Here is a 9985-nt window from a genome sequence, read left to right as displayed (position 1 = left end):
GTGTGTAAAAAACAACACCCTCAAAAAGGAGACGTTCCATTAAAATCCATCGGCAGACAAGGCCATGAAAAGCCTTTTGTAGCCACACCAGACAGCGTAGTATGACGGAGAATTATGAATCTATCATTCATAGACAATAATAATCTATGATTCATCGATAATAGTCACGTAATATGATGAGAAAATGAATCTTTAAGCACTTCTCATTTCATTTTTTATGGATTCATACACCTGTCACCTGGGTATACGGCTTGTGTTGTGTTTTCCTCACAGAGTTTGGTAGTTGCTCTTGTCCCTGTCTCTCACCGCCCCTGGAAGGATTCAAGATCAGCAGAGGGGGGTTGTTGGGTTGGGGGTAGGGGGTGATGAAATGTGTCGCTATTTCAAGTCAGACGTGGGACACTTTGCCTTTGAAGTCTAAACTTCCAGGAGATTACATTTATACCCGTGCTGTCATCTTCCATGCTGCTCCTACACATGCACGCACAAGCAAAAGCATGCACACTGCGCAGCACCTGACCTATGTTCGATGGAACCTCTAACTACGTCTGATACTACTTCAGCTTCCATTATGCTGACCAATGCGCTGCTTGTAGAACCTGGCCTTATCTGGACCTTGCCCCCAAGAGTGTTGCTCTGTCGTAATCGATGCATCAGGGAGAGAAAAGCACTGAAGGCTGTCTAAAATAACAGCATTGTAACAGCATAATGACAACAACAGCTGCAGGGGGGTTGGGACTCATTCACCAAACTGATGGACATACTTGCAATAGCTTCCATTGCAGGAGATGGCAGAGATGGGACTCAGCATTGTTCGGGACCAGCTGGATTTAAGCTGGACATTGTCTCACTATTCCCAGCAGTGTACTACTGCTAATCTACTGCCAAACAGGTGAAGAAGTAGGCTACTGTATAGATAGATATCGGGGAGGAAGAGGAATAGAGAAGTAGGGGTGGGTTGGGTGTTGGGGTGTGGGGGTAGGGGGGATATCTGACTAGATTTACCGAAGGGGGGGTCCTTGTCAAGAAGGGCCAACCTGTCATCATCTTCTCTAAAAATGGCCCATCGCTGGTGATTGAGGGATCTTCTGAAAGCAGGCACCTTCACAGCTGCACTGGTGTAATCACACAGTACAATGTGGGGCAGATTAGGAGCAGATAGCTGATCACCAATAAGTTTGGGTAAGAGGCAAACTGTTGTTTAATGATTAATAATAACAAAACCCTCCCACACGCCGAGTTTCAATTGCCTCTAGATGGGATAGCGGTTGGGAGCCATTTTTTATTCCATCTGAATGAGGCCCTAAGCAGTGTGGGTAACTGAAGCAGAGATAATGATCTATTAAAGAAAGGGTTGTCCTTACTTTAGGGAAGTCAACGGTTGTGATTACATTGTCTGTGTGTGTGATGTGTCTGCGTGTGTTTATGTGGTGGGTGACATTTTTCACTCATTGTGGACAACTACTGAAAATATTGCATGCACATAAAAAAACCTCAAACAGATATTCAACATCATACAGTGACTATGCCTTTAATGGTGACACAAAATGGAACAATGGTCTAGTTTGTGTAGAAGTATATACATATAAACTTCAATGAGGGAATGTTGAGAATTTTCCCCTGATAATGTTAAACTAAGGTGTCAATTGTATCCAGTATAGTTTGTAAATGTATGAAGACAGATGGTTACAGTATAACTAGTAAGTGTAAGGTCACCAGATGAACACATAGTATCATCTCCTGTGGGAAACCTTTGGGGCACAATTGATACCTACCCTCCCCTTGTGGTAGTTAGCAGTACTATCACAAATAAAGAAAGGGAAACGGTATATTGATTTATTTAGACATATTTCACACATGTCAAATTAAATTGACTGCAGTATGCATCAATGACAAGGTCTTCCTTTAGTATCTAGCAGACTTCAGCCTTGCCCTCCTGCATATAACTTTGCCTATTCATCTCAATTGAAATTCATCCTCCCAAAACCTTCCCATCCAAACCTCAGATCTTGCCCACCATGTACACCATAGATCAAAGCCTCACAGATATCCCCTTATTCAAGATCAGATATTCATAACATCCTATCTGACTGGGATTGCAGATAGCTGTTTAGCTGCACTTCCGCCTTAAGAGGAAAGTACATATTGGTTTTGTAAGCCATATGACACTGGATCAGAAACCAGCAGGGGGGGGGGGAGAAGGCAGGTCTGGCTGCACTGCCCTGCCCACATTAGTGACATGCAGCTCTGCCATGCCACACTACACCCAGGCGGAAGAGCAGCAGATTTTCCTGCTGTGCCACAAATGGGTTTTCCAGCAGCCCGGAACACTCTACAATGTACAAAACAACATAGCCCAGGGCTAAACCTGCTGCTGTGAACCGAGGAGGTGCCAGCCATAGCTCTTGCGAGCCCTACTCTACCTCACCTAAAAAACATGGTGCATTTTTCATCACATTTGTTATTTCATCACTTTTAGGATTTGCTTTCACACTATCTGAACCAGCCTATGATTTAGTAAGTGCGCATATTGGATTGTCTTGTACAAATAATTAATTTAGCCCCCAACTGAGACACTGATTACAGTAGTTCTCACTCAATTGGAAACTGTGTTATTGTATAGTTACAGAGGAAGTAGAGTTAAATTGCACCGCAGCCCGAACACAAACCCCGATCTTGACAGCTCTGTTTGTTTATACACAACATCAACCCTTTCAAATGTAATTTTAGAGAGATTGTTGCAAAAACGAATTCTGCTATGGCCTCCTGAGCTTCTTACAGCTGTCAACATACAAAGTAAATTAACCAAACACCCATTACTGCATGCCTCAATAGCACAAAGCTGTTTTAGGATTGGTTAATTTTACTGTATTGTGTAGATTTTCTTTTAGTCTCCCTTGAGAGAAGAATTACTCAGAGTTTTTGTTGTGAGTTATTCCTTATCTGAGAATGTAGGTTTAGTTTTGCAGTGGATATGTGAATAGCTGTGTGTCTGTGGGTACCTGTGTACAAGGGTGTGGAGAAAAATGGGATTTCCTGTGTCCTTATGTTACTCACTAATCAACAGAACTTTCACCAATTGATAGAACTGGTCATTGGAGACTAGTTAGTATGTTAAAGGTTTGCTATTGCTTAGTGTTGATTGTGTATTTGTCAGGTTGAATAGATGAGCAGGGTATGGAGAAAGTACCTATTATCTCTCTCTGCCCTGAGTGTGAAACTCGTTCTCTGTGACTGTTGTAACGCCATGCACAATGATGCAGTTAGATGTGGTTAGATTTTACAATATAATCTGTCATGCCTTTCTGATGAACATTTGTTTTGGGCCCGTTTCACGTTCAAAATGTGCCCTGCATTCGCACCGGATTTATCTCCCCATGCAACTCTTTAAATATGCTTAAATAAACAATGGATCAACTACTGTAAGTGACATTTCTAATCCACTCCCCTCTTCTGCCCAGGCCCAATATAGACATGTGCACACTGTCCCCCCCCCATCTGAGCAGATTTGAGGAGGATTTAGTTTGATAAGGAGACACACAGACTACAATGCTTCGCTTGGCTTATTTCCGCAGGTGTTGAGGGTGGAAATTATTCATGCTGACTCTGTGGATTACATTTCTTCTTCTCCTCAGCTCCCTGCCTCACATGCAAATGGTAGCCTACCTTGCTGACTCCCCCGTCCATCATGGGGGAAGGGCTTGCCGAGGAGTCAGGGCCAGTGGACTCTGACCCTTCTGGCCTGACACGTGTTATACCGTCTGTTCTGGGGTCGACTGTCTGCATCTTTGACAGGCAGGTATAGAGCATTAGTATTCAGCCTCCTGCTAGGCCTGGCAGGAGAGGGGCAGCTTGCGTAGATAGGCTAACCATTCACAGACACAGCGTAATGTAGAGGGATAAAGAAAATGTAGCAACAGGAATTTCAATTAAACTGTTTGTTACACAGGGTATATGGTAGATTTATAAAGGCTAGCTAACTCCATCAGTGATTCAAAACATTCTTAACATATTTGCTGTCTTTTATCAAAACAGTCGTTTGTTGGTCCACAATCCTTTGGAATCTGGTCATTCATTGAAGAGTGATGTTGATCACAATGGATGAGTTGTGTTGTGTGATGTGGAACAATCGCGTCAGTTTGTTGTGTCTTGATGTCTAGCAGGAGGGGCATCCCGGAGAGAGATATTTCATTGATGAGACTAACTGAAGCGGTATGACTATAGTGTTCCTGGCTCGGCTGGAAGACTGACTGATGTCAAGCAGGATCTGAGACTGCCACCTGCTGCTGCAGTCTCCTACTGCAACACACACTCCATGAACCCAGAGTGCCCTGGAGCACTCTCTTCTTTAATCTCTTTGTTCTGGCACATTAGGTGAAAATGAATTTTGGTGTCATTTCTGATTTGTTGGCCAACATCATTGTCAGTTTGTACACTTTGGCACACTTGTTTTTCTGTGGTCAATGATTGTTGAAATTGTTCATCAATGGACAGACTCAAACAGGTTTTTCCAAAGTAGACACTACGGACACAGAACACTAATCACTTACGAATTAATTGTGCAGTTGCAAAGTTTGACACAAAGTCTCTAAATGCACCTGCCGTAGACAATCCCGGGCATGATCCCGGGCAAACAGACGTCAGGACGCGCACTACGTGGGGATTCCTAAGGATTACCCATCGTACCCCGCGGGTAAAGATGGCGATAGATGAAACGGGTTGGAGATCAACTTTATCCGGGAGCAGACCCATCTCAAATCTAGTTTGAAAAAGTAGTAGTCTTCTTGTGGGTTAATGCGTAGCAATAATATGCGTTCACACCATATTCGACGTATTTTGTGCTCCATTTGCTCAAATAATTATTGAATTGTAGCCGTGCACGAACAACCTCGCGAGCAATTGCAGAGTGCAGCCCGTCCTGAGAGAAGAACGGACAAAGTTTATTACGAGGAACGAGTCGGTCTTCCGCTGTGACACTGATTTCCGAGATTACGTTACCGTCCATAAATGTTAGGAATACAACGAGGTAAGTGTAACGATTATTATGTGGTTATAGATTGAGAATTGTGTGAGAATGTTTTAATTGCTCGTACTAGATGATGGCTATTATTTCACAACCGAATTCGATCCACACCTCCTTTGAAGTGGGCCAGATACCGAACCCACATGAATGCGTTGTCGAGACTTATCAATCAAAACAAATCAATATATTTTCAATTGTAGCCGTCTTACTAGCTGGATAACAGTTACCCTATATCATTTTGCTGTAATAGACTCGCTATCGAGCAACATTTGCTAAATCATTTGCGGCGGGTGTAAATCATTTAGCAGTCGGACATTGCCGCAGGCTGTGTACGTCAAGCTAGATCTACAATGAGTGCCAGTCTACTTGACTCGTGCGATAAATGCACCGTTTTAATAATATTGATGACACTGGCAGCAAGTTGTTAAGCCTGACATTTCAGAGCTGTCTCATTGAAACAAGTAGGCTACATGGCGTTCAAATTAAATGTGTCTGTCTGCACGGTCATATAGACGTGTAGCCGTCACATCTTTTGATCTTGGTACCTGCCTATCAGTTTGCAGCAGGAGACAATGTCAACAAAGTAGGCTTCATCAAGTATATAGAAAAAGGATTAGAATCCACTTTGTCATTGTGTTAAACCATAAACATTTCACCAATCGATGAATCCTTTATCATTTGTTTCCTGACATACCCATCTAGTCTCATAATCTACCCTTCAGAATTGCAGACAAGAGGATCCAAAATATGTTGCTAACGTTTGACAGTTATGTAGCTATCTACGAATCAGCATTGGAAAGTACATTTGTGATTGAAACCATCATGTCTAGGGTTGATAGTTGAGGCAGGACTATTATTTGTTTAAATATTTCACTGTGTGAAATACTCAGTGTGTTTTGCCGAAGTGATATGAGGCTTAATTAATAAATTTATTTATATGTTTGTGGTAATTGGCTTGAAAAATGTTTCATTCCAATATGTCAGGATTGGATCTTCGGCTTTTTGGCAGGGGTATAGCAAAACTGCAGGACTGTCAAACACAGTTCTTTCGTTTTGCCATCCTACTCTTTATCAAACTTTGGACCAAATTAAGATACCATCCCTCAGTGTCACAATCTTTCACAATGAGTGAGTTGAACTTACTTTTTTCTTTGGGTAGTTGCCCGCAATTTAAAACCCATGCAAGCCAAAGTGCTTTTGTGTGTCTGCCTGTTGGACAACAGCTATGTTGATGGGGACTTCAGTGTGGACAGGACTTGACTGTGGTGCTATCATGTATGGGTGGGAGGGCTGACCCCCCCCCCCCCCCCCCCCCCCCCACAGTAGCACCGTACATACAGGCGAGTGAGTGGGGACAGTCTCGGGAGGGCAGCAGCCTCTAAAGAGCTGTCAACACTGCTCAGCATCTCTCCTGTCAACTCTCCCCAGAGTGGAAGCTGCTGCCACCCGTCTCTAACAGCTGTGGCCAGCCAGCCTGTGGAAGTGTCCCTTCGCGAGTGGTGCCCACCACTGCCAACATGACACTGACACTCCCTCAGGAGGTTTGGGGTTGGTGGCAGGGAAACACGGGCTTGCCCCAGAAATCAGGAGGAATAATTGTGAGCTTTTGAAACGGAAAATAAAAAACGTAAGAGTAAAACATGACGTAGAATTGGTGCCAGTTGGATGTGTATTATCGTAAGACAGCTCTGTTTGGCTTTGGTCTGTGATTAGGATAGGCGGTTTTAAGGAAGTGTTTGCATTAGGATTTGGAAGAAGATTATACTATCAAGTGTGTCTGGGTATTGACAGAGATTTGTGAATTAGCATGATAAGGAAAGGTGTATAACAATGGATTTATATATGTAGTGATTTATACATTGTGACATCGTATTGCACATTGTTGACGCACTCAGGCAGATACGGCTGTCAGGGAAGATCATTGAATTTAGCTGGCAGAGGAGACCAATGAGGCTCAAGCTACCCTCCTTTTCCAAGTCTGTTTTGCCGTTTGACTTTTAAAATGGATTTGGTGATCCTCGTAATTAGAGCTTGTAAAATAAAACGGTTCACCACTCTGTGGAAATTAAATCGGCGTTGCACTTGTGTGTTAATGAGGAGAGCTTAGCTTGGGAGTCTTATGCTCTTTATAACAGAGTCTCATATCCAAGATTGTTTGTAGTAAATGTTATCTGTCGCTGAGGCTCGAAAATAGACCAGACATCGCAGCACCAACAAGTAGGATGACAGGGTGGTTTTGAGACTTATAAGGAATCTCTGACCTTCTGGATTCATCTTTATCCAGAGAGTGTGCTCTGAACAGGCTAGACTGTGGAGCATTCGGTCTCCTCACAGTAATCTCTTAATGAATGTTTGTTATCATGGCCTTCCGAAAGACTGCTACCATTTAGTCATTTAGCAGAATGGAATGGAAATGACGTGTGTGTGTGTGTGTGTCTAGAGGGGAAGAGCCAACGGGCTGGTGAAAGGGAGTCTCCCCCTCTCGGAACACAGATCTATGTCAAGCAAGCCGCCCTCTGCCTGCCCCCATTTGGATGGAATGCACTTCAGAAAGCACCATGCGATTCTTGTGCAAATGTAACCTTCAGCCACATGGTCCTATTGTCAGCCTGGAAGGGCTCTTTGTTTGTTTGTTTGTTGGCCGGATCACATTATCTGTGACCTGCAACATAGGAGTACTTTCAAGTTGGTTTCAGACAGGGGCAAGGTACAATTGTGAACCCATGGTGTTGAGATATGCTACACCTCAGCCCATAAATCAGATATTTAGTGATTGCATGATCATCTAAACATATTGGCCCAGTTTGGATAGAGCAAAGACCAATGTCTGGATGTTGATCTGAAGCCATGTTTGTATTGTGTTTTTGTTGTTTTTTGAATGTTTTTGCTTGTCAGACTGCCCATTTTGCCCTGCTCTCTTCCTGGCTTGGACACATCTGTAATGCTCATGTATTGTCAAAGTTAATGAAGTCACTTGTTTCCCCATTATAATGTGTTTAAATGCCTGAGTGAAAGGTCATCTCTTCAGAGGGGGGGCAGTCTGTTTTCTTTATTAAGAGCACTCTGTCTCTCTTGAAAAGCAATCAGCCCCAGCTTAATTGGTATCATTCAACATGACTGCATTCAGAGAGTGCAATGAAATGCTTTGATAAGTGGGCAAATGAGTGACAATGAATAGACCTAACTCAGTTGCACATTTAGTTCATGTAGGATGTAACCTACAGTACGACACTGCCATGTTAGTCAGGTGCTTTAGTTGTCACGGGAAACGGGCCACTGTATTTAGGAAGTTGTCTCCCTAGCTCACAACGGGGCTATGTAGTTAACAACCTTCAACTAAAGCACATAATGCAAACTACCTCAAGATAATCTTTGTAAGTTTGTACCCTTTTTCTTAATTTCAACGGTCAACGTGAGCTTGCTACCCACCTGACTAACAGGTTGTAGCCAGCTTACCATAGCTAACTGTCAAGGTTAAATTCAGCTAGTCTAATAATTGCTGTTTGATATGAAATTGTGAAATGCACACGAGAATGCCCAGACAGTTTAACAAGAAGGACAAGCAACCAGTCACAGTCTGAAATACAGTATACCACAGGCACTGCACTAGTGTAGTAATACTAAAACCCCAAACAATTATTTTTATGTGAGCAAGAGCATGCATTGCATGTGACATTATTATACTTCAAACAAGTGTTCAAAGTGAAGTGGCATGCAGGACAGCGTGAGGAGGCAACCGTGATTTCACAAGAAACACAATCAACAAGCATTCAGAAGGCCTCTCCCTCCCACCCCCGCTGTCCTACCTCTCCACTAGTCCTTCCCTCACCTTCCTTCCGTCAGTCCCCCAGCTTACCTTCTGTGTGAACTCCAGTGGTGACGGAGAGCGAAAGGGAGTGAGTCAGAGGCTGGGAACGCTAATCCCTTACACAGAGTCCTACAATCACAGGAGTCACCCAGGCCTTCGCTCCAGGCTCAGCCCTAACAAGGCTACCTCTCTGCGCCTGCCACCAGCTGCTTTCCACTGGAGGCTTAGCTCCCTGGGATCCCCTAGCCGTGCGTGGCATGCCTGGTCTGGTCGGGCCTGTCGTGCCAAGCTGCAGTAGGGTGTGGGGATGAAGAGCCCATCTCATTACAGAAATGCTGCAAGTCCTGGCTGGCTGTGTCCCGGCTCCTGTAAGCCTCCCCTTTTCTCACCCCGATGCCACCACTACATCCTCCACTGTTAAGTAGACAGAAGACTATACCAGCTAGCGAGTTACCCTTTTCCAAAGCCCAGGTTGAGCTTGGCCTGTGTTTGTTGTTCCTCACTCATGTCAATGAGCATTTAGCATTTTGTCGATTAGCAGCCATTCTTGTATACTTAAGTTTGGGCTGCCTTCGTTCTCGTCTGACCTACTGTGGAGATTATCTGTGCACATTAGGAATCTTTGTATGATGATTTCATAAAGGATACCCTGTTGTCTTTTGAGTTCGGAGCTTCGTCTGCCGTGAGTGGATATTTGGCATTGCGCCCAACAACCCCAACGCCAGGGCATTTTCTGACTCATTTCCCAGGAACTCTCTCTCCTTCCATATTGTCCCATTTTTCCCTAGATCACCTCCTTCCCTCCAACCTGCCAGCGTCCTCCCCTATCACTGTCCTTGTTTTATCTGTTGTTTCCAGATACGGTGAACAATACTCTTGTTTGGTTTCTGTGTTTGTCCATTTTAGAAACTTCTACAGATCCAGCTCTTTATTCTTTTTTTTCTTTTCTTTCTTAAACCTTGTGCTGCCTTCAGGTCACAATGACCCAAAGGTTCACAACGACCCATCGTTGTGCTGCGACAACTTGACCCAATACAAAAACAAATGAAAAACATTTTCTTTTAACCTTAGCGCTGTGGGGGGTGTGAGACAGCCCGACAGTTAAAAGAAAATGCTTCACTTTATTTTTGTATGAGGTAAAGTTGTCGCAACAT

At 43.7% G+C, this 9985-nt stretch overlaps 1 protein-coding gene across 1 annotated transcript in view; it reads left to right on the top strand.

Annotated features, from left to right (window-relative positions):
• Positions 1-1004: 1004 nt before the first annotated feature.
• tjap1 (tight junction associated protein 1 (peripheral)) overlaps positions 1005-9985 on the top strand; it is a 59529-nt gene continuing 50548 nt past the window's right edge. Inside the window, exon 1 of the mRNA XM_047029995.1 lies at positions 1005-5026. The gene's annotated coding sequence lies outside the window, so the exon portion shown is untranslated. The remainder of the gene's footprint in view (positions 5027-9985) is intronic.

The sequence above is a fragment of the Hypomesus transpacificus genome, chromosome 11 (genome assembly GCF_021917145.1).
Source record: "Hypomesus transpacificus isolate Combined female chromosome 11, fHypTra1, whole genome shotgun sequence".
Taxonomy (NCBI): domain Eukaryota; kingdom Metazoa; phylum Chordata; class Actinopteri; order Osmeriformes; family Osmeridae; genus Hypomesus; species Hypomesus transpacificus.
Note: the sequence above shows the minus strand (reverse complement) of the source record. Positions and strands in the feature narration are given on the sequence as shown.